This window comes from Phalaenopsis equestris, unplaced genomic scaffold (assembly GCF_001263595.1).
Source record: "Phalaenopsis equestris unplaced genomic scaffold, ASM126359v1 Scaffold000002, whole genome shotgun sequence".
Classification (NCBI taxonomy): domain Eukaryota; kingdom Viridiplantae; phylum Streptophyta; class Magnoliopsida; order Asparagales; family Orchidaceae; genus Phalaenopsis; species Phalaenopsis equestris.
Window position 1 is genome coordinate 31991032 of NW_018164444.1, and position 8593 is coordinate 31999624.

General features: G+C 34.6%; 1 protein-coding gene across 2 annotated transcripts in view; it reads right to left on the reverse strand.

Moving 5' to 3' along the window:
• LOC110028505 (protein RMD5 homolog A-like) overlaps positions 1-6211 on the reverse strand; it is a 28618-nt gene extending 22407 nt beyond the window's left edge. Inside the window, exon 1 of one of the 2 annotated variants that reach the window (XM_020730392.1) lies at positions 5416-6211. The gene's annotated coding sequence lies outside the window, so the exon portion shown is untranslated. Of the gene's footprint in view, positions 1-5408 lie in introns of both variants that reach the window. The other variant, XM_020730384.1, reaches the window with a different exon arrangement.
• Positions 6212-8593: the final 2382 nt, after the last annotated feature.

The window sequence follows — 8593 nt, forward strand, 5'->3', positions numbered from 1 at the left end:
CAGCAACAAAGTATTTAGCACAGCAATAGTTCGATGACAAAATTGATGTCAAATCCTATTATGGTAGTCAGCCTAGTGGCAAAGATTTTTCTACTTCTTTATCATAAAATGTTAAAAAAAAGTGTAAGAGGGCCTATAAATCAATACGACTAAATGAAAAAGCTAGAGATGCTCGTAGGTGTGTGTATATGAATATTAGAAAATTCTTTTATAAAAGCATTATTCCATTTAATATGTCAACCTCTCATCACTTCAACATGGTCCATTCTATAGGTTCCTATGATTAACGCCTGAATCCACCATCTATGTTGACCTAAGAAAAAAATGGATAGCAGTGAAAAGAGCATTTAGAAGATTAAAAAGCTGTGTTTGGTCTAATATCAAGAAAACTTGATCAATATTTTGATTAATAGCCCCTACACTGCTCTTTTCTTAAGAATTGTTGAAGCAACAAATTAGATGAAGGACTAGGAGTACATATTCAAACTTCTTCATGGAAACATAGAGAAGATTAGAGAGTATCTAGTAATACAAGTTGTTACAAATAATACAAATGCTTATAAAGTAGTTGGAATAAGCTGATGAAGAAGAGAATATGTATGTATTGGATACCATGAGTGGCAAATTGCATATATTTAATTCTTAAAAAACTTAGAGACTTGTCTCAACACAAGAATATCTTAAGCAAAGCAAAGAAGATTAGTAAGTTCATCCATAATTATTTGTGACTTTTTATTTGATAAGAAAATTTGTGATAACACTCCAAAGATACAATGATTTGCCATTAAAATATTATAAATTTGAAATTTATTTGTGAACAAAATTGAAGTACATACAATCAAATTCATAATAAAAGAATAAATCGCTTGCCTGCCTTATGGAAAAACTCATTGGTTTACATAATACAAAACAAAAATTATTAGACATCTAAAAAAAAGGCTTTCATGGATGAATAAAATCCCTTGGTTTCTAATGCATACAATCATATGATGAATGACTTGTAATAAATTTGCAACAAGATCTGAATTTTGATTTTTCTAAGCAAGAAAAGTATGTATAACAAAAGCCAAAAAAAAATAAAAAGAAAAGATATCAACGAAAAAAAATTAAGTAATCAACATTGTCATCATTTCAAATTTTAATTATCTTATTAATTATTAATGATTAAAAAAAAAGATGATTGAGATTAAAGATAAGAAAAATTGAAAGAATATTAACACAATAAGAACGAGGCAAGAAAAAAAAAACTGTTCATTATATGATGCTTCCAATAAAGACTCATTGAGTGACGTGAGTGTAAAGGACTTTAAATTTTAGAAACTATAATCTTCATTGTAGGTTTCATGTTATATTTTTTACTTCAATGTTGGACAATAAAAGAGAGAGAGTGAACTCTCCTGTTAAACTTATCTTGAATTATTATATTATTAATTCTTACTTTGATATTTTATCTTAATATGTTCTCTATATCACTACTTAATTCATGATTTAATGTTAAGGAGTTAATATATTATTTGATATTTGTTACTTTTATGTCATGATTAATATGTTACTTCTAAATTTTTCAATAGGTTATGATGTTAATATAATACTTCTAGCTCCATACTTTAATGTGTGTACGATATGATTTTGCGTAATTTGTTGATTGTGGTAAGCAGGCCTAATCTTCTCCTTTCTTAAAATATGCAGTCGCTATTTCATTATCAAAAGTTACTACAAAAGCATATATGACTTCTTTTGCATTTATATCTCTTATTTCATAACTACCATGAATCCTCTCATAGACCATCCTAGTAGCAAAACAAGCCCAAACATCCTGGTTTACTTCCACCTGTCATTTCACATGTCTTGCTCTCCCGTCGTGAACAAACATAGTTGTGCAACCATGACCACCATTGCCTCCTTTCAGCCACAAAAGTATCACAAATTTTCCCTCAACCTTGTCACCTTCAATTTAATGGTCCAAGTGTAAGGGCATCATTGATGCCTATCTCCTGCTAATCCTCCAAGTCCTATACCTGTACAACATTCCCCTCTCGTTTCTTTCTATTTTTGGTTAACGACAGAATAATCAAATTCTATCCCCTAAACTTTGACATCTATTGTGGACAAATAAACCGACATCACAAGCCTCTACTGCTCTGTTAGATCCCGGACAACAGCCAAGCCTCTTGCTAGCCAAGGGCCTTCTCGCTCCTACAAAGAGCACTCACAACTGCCAAAGAAACGAATCTTATCAATTTATTCCTTTCTCCTTCGTCATTTGATCGGCAGCCCTCCTTTCACCATGCGGACAATTGTTAAATTTTTCATTGCCAAACATAAGAGAATTCATTAGTAACATTGCCAAACAGATAAAGATCTTGCGTGGTGTTTCAAGTGAAACGATTTTATCAATGTTGATAAAAGATGAAACATAAATGCAAAAGAATAATCAATTTCCTTTCTGTTAGAAAACCTGGAACCTCATAGAAGAAGTTAGATCAGATCTTTCAATCAAATATGAAGAGTGTTGAGAAAAACTTTAGCTCCGATGAATGAGATCTGAAACCCACAAGTCCCTGCTCCCTTGTGATACCATTAATAACAAGATATATACAACAGCAAACGTAGAAATAGAAGGCTGTCTCCTACCATCAAATATGAGCCAAAGGACTAAAGATATAAAAGCTAAACGAATGAAACAAGGAAAAGTGCTACCCAAATTGACAACTACTCCAACATCCCTATAAGAACCCCTGCTATTACTAAATTGGAAAATATTCATTCTCCGCAAAGTTTTGTTCTAAAAGTTCAAAACTCGAGCTTTTAAATGCAAGGGCTTATCTACCTTAGCATTCTTTCATCAAACAAAAAATAGATTCATCTGTCCATATGCACTCAACAGAAGGTTAACACAGGTCAAGAAAAGTACTAAAAAAATAGCTTCTCAAAATTTTATAAAGAATAGGGTTAGATGGGTTTGTTTTTCAGTCATTGTATCTAAATGGTTAGAAGGATTTAAAAAAAGTATAGAAGCTAAAACTAAAGAAACATGCAAAATTGCCAAAGTGATAGCTAGAAATACAAAATCCACATGAGAAGGAAAAAGGTAAGGCTACTAACCAATAACAGTGACATGCTTGCTTTTTGCCACAAAAAAAAAAATGATAAGTACTGGCACTATGGCATTCAAATTGAATGGTGTTAATTTCAACCAACCAATTGCTTATAGTGAAGATCAAGTTATTAACACATGGGTTGATATCATAAATAGTAATAATCACACATTTCAAATTAAGATAAAGGGACCTACCAATATGGAAACACAAGGTAGAACCTAAGGATTACTTTTTCCTCCTAGCTTACTTAACAAGTATCCAATGTTAAAAATATATTTAAAATATACTATAGAGTTACCAATATCAAATAAAATATCTATAATGGATTATCACCGTGGCCCATTGGTTTTTGTTATTTTCCATAACATTATTCAAATTATCACTGCAATCAACCAATGTACAATATTGGTCATCATTAAGAATTATTTCCGTCGAATGCGCCTCCCATCCCTTAATTGAAAGCAATCCTATCATTTTTTTGGGGGGTTCTTACATATGTAGCATGTTAAACATTCATGTTTATGTATCTCACACCCGAAAACTTTAATTTAGAAATCCCACACCATCCGTTAACATCTATGTTAGCTTCACCTGCTTGAACCTCTGTCCATCGTCAACCCACCACCTCAAAATCCTCAAGCTCCATCCCTCGTCATCTAAAGCTCCAACTTACAATCTTCTCTCCCACTCACCCAGAAGTTGCGGAAAAGCTCTCTGTTGTTCAAGTACAGTGTGAAATTTTAGTGCCTAAAGCCTGCGAAAGCTAAACACTAACCGCATATTCGCCTCCCGCCGACTAGCCACCCACCCTCAACTCAAACTACGCAGCCAACCTCACGCGTCTCCTCCAACTCGCAAGAAGCCTATACCGAACCTGAATACCTCCTTTCATCCTCGCATTTCCCTCACTGCAACAAATCCTTCTACCGCGGCATCTTTTCTGACAACTTCAATTTTCTCATCTATAGCCTTCTCGCCAACCCTCTCCCCTTTTTCTTCTGAACGAGCCATCCCAACTCCTTGAAAAAACCCAACCAATTGAGCAAGTATCAGTCCTCAATTACTCCTTTGCCTCACTGTCGCCAACATCTCCACCGATAGCACCTCCAACTTGTTGCATCCTTATCTAGTAAAATCCTCACAGCAGCCCACCTCTCAACTTCCTATCGGCAACATCCAGCAAAAGAAGCCCCCACACACAACCATCTACAGCTCACCTCGCCTTTTTGTCATTCGAACCCAGCAAACATAGACCCACTGCTGATCATTTCCCTCTACCTTGCTCCAAAGCTCTTCTCTACCACCAGTGTATGACGAAGGCATTCATGGAGGGTGTGACATTCATAAATTAAATATCTTGGGTGTGAGATACGTAAATATGAGTGTTTCGGGTGCTACACATGTAAAACCCCTTTCTTTTATTTTATTGGTGTCAGGAATAAAAATTATCTTTGCCATCTTAGAGATAACAAATTTCAATGAACCACATTTCTAATGATCAAAGGGGATCTTTCCATGGCTTTAAGTGATTGCATCCGTCACCCCTATCATTTTTGGGAGACGCAGATTTTATGACTTTCTTTCTTGATAGCTTCTAAACTAAAATTACAAATAATTAAGCAGTTGTGCATTATAATAGAAGCTCTCAATCATTTGTTAACATCTAAGGTTCCTAAACAATATGTTAAGTTATACAGAGTAGATCATTTGCATATGTATAAAATATAGTAAGGACAATTCTTTCCTTCATTTATTTCAAATTCATAACTAAATATTGCGTATCCAATATTCCCATAAAATATTATTTTTCAAGGCTTAAAATCAAGCATGCAGGTGCAACATGTGGATGACAGTGTATTCCTGATTTTTCAAGGCATAAAATCACATTTATAGCTGATGACTAGACTAAACAACTAAACAATCCTTTTATACCGCATAGCATTGAGGTATCAAAACAACTAAAACAATGCTCAAATTCTTCCTTTTATCTTATTCCTCAGTTACTAACTTTAAGTATTTCATTTTTTCTTTTGAAATGTTCCAAAGCAAAAGTCAATTTTTCACTCTTCTTGAATGCACCAAAAACGAGTGCAAGGAAAAAATATCCTTTTATTTCAGAGAAGCAAAAACATGCCACCATGAGAATCAAGGAGTGAGAATTCTCTGAGGACAAGCTACTTTGCTTCATCTACTATCCGGATAAAAAAAGTGGGCACATTTATCTTCTTCTTTTTTTTTTCTAAGTAAAATGCTGATATGTTCAGATCATAAAGAAACTTGGACAAACCAAAGAGGAAAAATAGTTACCTCTTACCTGTACCCGAAAAATGCGGATCACGACGGCCCTGCAGTATCCCAAGGAAAATTAGGTGGCGGACAGACCCGCCAACGATGAAAGAAACGCAATTAATGAATCCTGCACAATCTGCACCAGAAGCGCATCTGCTTTGGAGATCTAAGGCAGCCTTTATCTTTCTCCGAGGTACTCTACGGCAACAAGTTTATAGCAAGAAGGGCGGAGGTGAGGGAGATGACAAGGTGACAAATATGGAGATAAACTTATGTCTAGGGCACAGTTTGTGCGAGTAGCGTATAGATATTGAGATAGACAGCGGAAAGTTGATTCTCGGTGAGATTTTGAGATGTTTCGTAGTCGGTCACAACAGGTATAGAAAAGGACGAGGAAATTTGAGATGATGATGGCAAGGGGCTGCCTGGTAAAGGATTTAGAGCAGGATTTAACCTGAATTTGACCTAAATCCTGCCAGATGGTCAGTTTGGACAAAATAAAGCTGCGAATTTCATAAATCCGGATTATACTGATTTCGGCCGTAAACCACGGATTTACTAAATTCTGTAAATCGGCGGATTTAGTAAATTCGGGACGGGCGATTCCCGCGAAAAAGAAGTTATGAAGTTAATTTCCTCCATCTGCCTCCATGGTTTCGGGTAAGGAGCAGTGCGGAAGGAGAAGATGGGGGTTTCAGTCTCTGTGCGCTGCGATCCCGCCGTTGCCTTACCAGTGTATCGCGAGGGTTCGCTCACCAAGGCGATGGTTTTGAGCGAAACCAGTGGAGGGCGTAGGGCGGGGTTCGGCAGAGAGGAAGGAAAAATGGATGGTTGTTTTAATTTAGTTTTATTTGAGTTAATTTTATAAATTTAATTGATTAATAAGTAATTTTAATTAATATGGTATCAAATATGCAATTATTCAATAAAAATATACACTTCAAAGTTTAAAGGCTAGTAGGGGTATTTACATACAAACCAAATATTTTTTATTCATTTAAACGTTCATATTTACACCCATACCAACGAATATAATCTTTTACGCCTTATCAAAAATATCTATATTATTATTTTTTAAACAAAAAATAAATTTTTCATATGTGATTTACGACACAGTGGTGTTATAAATATAAATATAATAGTTTAGCAGTTAGATATATAAATACATAAAAGTTGGTGATATTTGTGTGAATTTCCCTAACTTAGTTTGAACTCTTAAGATGAATTAAAGTTTCAACCGCATCAAAATGTGTTTTTTTGTTAAATTAGAAAAATTAAATAAAACCTATTTGTTCTTAATCAATGAATAAGAAAATTATAACCAATATAATAATAAAAATGTTTGAGAGACTTGGGGAGAGTAATAACAAATTTCTTAAAATGATAAAAAATAACATTATTAAGCAGCAGGAGAGTCAGACACGGCTCCTCCTTGAGTTGCCTCTTGTTTTTTTTTTTTTTTTTAAATTATAATGAAGAATAATATTGATTTCTCCTGCTCTTCCAAAACAAATAAATAAGATAATAAAAAACAAAAAAATACCAAACACCGCTCGCTCCGACCAGCCTCACTGATTCGTGCAGATATCTGATTTCTAAGAGTTTCTATGACAACGGATTAGATTTAAGTTTGGGGGATTTAGCAAATTTTGGAATGGGCACGCGTCTATTTGGAGCGACGATTTTTCACGTGGCCCGGGGAGCGGCCACAAATCTCAGACATTTGGTTAGTCGTACCGAGCACCTCTGGAAGTCGCTTTGGCGGAACGCGGGCCACGGATGGAACCCCGTGGCCAGCGTTCAAGCAATGGATTATTACACATTACCCTTCGTCGCTCGCGCCAAATCCCTCGCACTCCTCGCGATTCCTTCCCTGGGAGGTTGAACGAAGCTTGCGGCAAAGTGGAGGAGAATGAGAGCGAGAGATGAGATTGCGGGATCGTTACCGATGTGGAGGAGAATGAGACCGAATGAGAACGAAGATTGCGGGATCATTACCGATGTCTCTTCCGCAGCAGAATGTGAAGGGCTTTTGCAGCCGAAGCTGGAGGGATTGGCAAGGTAAGTATCTGCGTAGAAAAATGAGTTGAGAGTTGCAGGGGCCTGCTCCTCTAGATTCTTTTCATACTGGTTCTATCATGGAGAAGGATTCATTGGTGATGTTCAGATTGTGGTTTGATAGGCAAGTGAATCATTTTTGTTTAAATTGGGGATTTAAGGTAACAAGGCACTTCCAATAGTTATACATATTTTAAGAAAGTCATAATAAGAGGTTAAAGAAAACTATATTTTCTTTTTGTTATGATTGGAGCTTGAAGCAAAATTGTTTTATAGTATACTTCTAAGAGAGTTGAGAGTGTTAATCAAGTCAATAGAGGGATGGAGCTCCCCAAATGCAAAATTTTTTGTGATGTTACTAGTTGTATGCACCAATGTTGGTTAAAGCATTTTTGTCTGTCAATCATCATCAAATCATTTTTGTCGTCCAATCTTTGGATCGTCCATCTCTCCATCAGTGTCAGATCGCCACCACCTGACAATCGTCATTAGGTTGTTGTTGTTTGTCCACCATCGTCAAAACATTGTCGTTTGAATATCATTCGAGCTAATAATGAATTTCAACAAATTCATCATTATTTTGAACATATTTTTAAACTTTAAATAAATTCATTATTTTTTTGAATTTCTGCTTCAAAATTATTTAAAAAAATGTGTGTCACAGTTCTGTTAGAAACAAATTTAATAAACAGGAGCAGAACAGTCAATTTTCCAGAAACAGTTGCTCCATAGTTGCTTTCAGACAACTGCAACAAACAGACAACCAACTTCCCCGCAACAGCTTCCTGAGGCAATGCAGCTGCAGCTGAAAAACTGAGACGCTGCAGCTGCGGCAAACAGAGTCTAAATCTCAAAAAGTATCCAACAAAGAATCTAATAAATTCAGTTAAATCTTGTTGAAATTATTTGGTAATTTATGTGAGAATTTAAACTTTATTATATTTATTTATATGAGAGAATATAATTAAATTTAATTAGTTATTATTATTATGATAAAAAATTTATTTAATTAATTTTAAATTTTATTTTTAATTATACTAACTAAAAATTAATTATTCATTATTTAATTAATAATTTAAAATTATTAAATTTATTACTTATTAATCATACAATTAACATTTATTAATTATTATTTATATTAGTTA